Here is a 3,035-nt window from a genome sequence, read left to right on the forward strand (position 1 = left end):
GGATGAACAACATGTCAAGTACGTGGCCATGGACGCATACACAAGCTATGAGATGTACAGGAGGATCGTTGACACGAGGAAGTGTCTTCTTCCTACCCCAGACGAGGGATCGAGCGCCAGAGCAATGGCGGGAGCGTCACAAGAAGTAGATGACTAGACAATCGTTTCTCCTACTTTAGAATGCATGCAATTGTTTATTGAGGTGTGTGTGAAAGATCTGTATAGTCACTTATGTAATTGGATGTTTGTTTCAGTTATATATATATAATTATACACACACACACACGTTATTCTACTGTAGACAGAGCAAATCACACGGCTTATTAGCAGCGATCGTCTCTGTTATTATTGGTCTTCGCAAACATTTCTGATTACGGACCTGCTTGCCGCGTATCACACACATCTTGTTCAGTTGAACCGTTTCCATTGTGTTGCCTAATCACACATAGTTCATCCTAGTGAACCATATGCTGTATATCGCACACGCCTTCATCTGGCTGCCCGTTTCGTTTGTTCCTCCTCATCCCAAACAGTTAATTGAACTGAACCGTATGCCCTGGATCGCACACGCAACTAAAATCTGAACCGTGTTTGATGCATCCGTCATCGCAAACGTTTCACACCTTTTTTGACGGTTTTTTACACCACCGTTTTTGATTATGGCATTGCACACAGTTTCGTCGAAGGGTCTCTGATCGTAGTGTCGCGTTTGGACCATCCTGCAGTAGTGATAGAAAGACATGGCATGACATAACTATATGATGTGTTTATTAAATAGGTTGGCATGCCATAATTCACCAACATGCCGCTATGGATACATGATAGCATGATATAATTCATGGAAAGAATGGCATAATTCAAAATATGACGACTGTAAACACTAAACATGATGAGATGATTTAACTATATGATGTCTTTATTAAATGGGTTGGCAGGCCATAATTCAGATAGATGCTGTCTATGTAAACATGATGGCATGATATAATTCAAATATATGATTTATATACTAAGCAAGTAAGTAGATGGCAATCGCATATATGATGTAAAAACTAAGCAATGCAAGACACCATATGCATGATATGAGTAATATAACCCTGCCAAGCTTGTGCATAGACCTCAGGGGGGAAATAGGACTGGTCATCTGTCTCTGAATCCTCCTCTGAGGAGCTATTTGTAACCAGCAAGATGTGTGCTTAGGTAGCATTGTCTGCTCTGAAGACCTTGTTTTCACTCCAGATACTTCCATCACCGCTTCAAATGGCTGATGCACAGGAAGAGTAGTTCAATATACAAACGTTGTCGACAAATGGAATACGTAATACACAGATAGCATGATATAATTCAAATATATGATGGTTGGCTAAATAGCATGGCATTGCATAACTCACATATATAATGCCTTGGAACAAGATAGCATTGCATAATTCACATATATAATGTCTTGCAACAAGATGGCATTGCATAATTCACATATATGGTAATTAGACACTAAACAGGTGGCATTCACAGAAAGCATGTCTAAACTAAGAAAATGACATAGCAATGCAAGACACCATACGCACGATATGAGCAACATAACCCTGCCAAGTTAGAGCATACACCTCAGGGGGGGGATAGGACTGGTCATCTGTCTCTGAATCCTCCTTCGAGGAGCTATCCGTAACCAGCGCGATATGCGCTTCGTTAGATAGCATAGTCTGCTCTGAAGACCTTGTTTTCAATATAGATTTTTCCATCACCGTGTCAAATGGCTTATGGACACGAAGAGTAGTTGAATGTACAAACATTGTTGACAAATGTAATACGTAATGAAAAAAAGGATGGCATGATATAATTCACATATAATATGACTGGCTAAGTAGGATGACATTGCAAAATTCACATATATGATGCCTGGCTAAACAAGATGGCGTTGCATAATTCACATATACGATAAAGAAACTAAACAGATGGCATTCACACAAAGCATGTCTGAACAACGCAGATGACATATTTGATGTATAAAGTAAGCAATGCAAGGCACCATATGCATGATATGACCAACATCAGCATGCCAAGTTAGAGCGAAGACCTCAGGGGGTAAATAGGAGTGGTCTGCTCCTTCTGAATTCCCCTCAGAACAGTTATCTTCCTCTTGATTACAATCTGAAATGGGTGGAGGGGGGCTGCCTTTGCGCCCACCATGAAGCAACATCTTTATGAAATTTTATTGCCATGCAAGGCTCGTCTCTTTTGCTCTACATGTTCAGTTCCATTGTGTACAATAACTGACATGCATAGGAATAAAACATAGTGAGATTACGTAAGGAGTGCTTGCAGAAATCCAGACTGATGGTAGCAACCTGTGGATAGACCCAAAACCAATGATAGCAGGTAGATAATGGCTTCAGTTAAAAAATACAGATAATGGCTTCTTTACTGTTTGTTTCCCACCCAACATGAAACTCATAGTAGATACCAGAGATTAACCAGATAGTAGACAAATACTATTGATTGCGGCCCCGATATGTATCTCACAACCATTTAAGAACTCAAGTTTGAGCATTAGTTTGGAGCTGACTCAGAGTCTAATCGGTGAACAGGACGATAAAGTAGTATGTAATATTAAGCGATGCATAACGTAAGCAGACACGAAAGAGTGCGACCTCTCTTGCAAACCCGTGTAGTCCTCGAGGTCATCTGCTCAGTTGATGATGGTAATGCAGTTGTCGTCGCTGCCGGTGGCAGGGAAGAAGATCTGAGGCGGGGAAAGACAGTCTGGAGGGCGGATCCCTGCTGTGGTGGACCCCTCTATCATTGGAGCAGCTGAGCTGGGGTGGACGACGGCGCAGTAGGAGCGGGACAAACCACACAAGGTTTTCTTTGACAACTATCTGTAAGAGAAGTAATTCTGTAAGGGCTCGTTTGAATTGGAGGATTCTAACAACGCAGGGATAGGAAATACACAGTAATAGGATATGAATGCATGTGCAAAACAGAGAATTTAAAATCACAGGATTTCTATCAATCTGGGTGTTTGATTCACAGGAATTGGA

The sequence above is a fragment of the Aegilops tauschii genome, chromosome 7, assembly GCF_002575655.3.
Source record: "Aegilops tauschii subsp. strangulata cultivar AL8/78 chromosome 7, Aet v6.0, whole genome shotgun sequence".
Classification (NCBI taxonomy): domain Eukaryota; kingdom Viridiplantae; phylum Streptophyta; class Magnoliopsida; order Poales; family Poaceae; genus Aegilops; species Aegilops tauschii.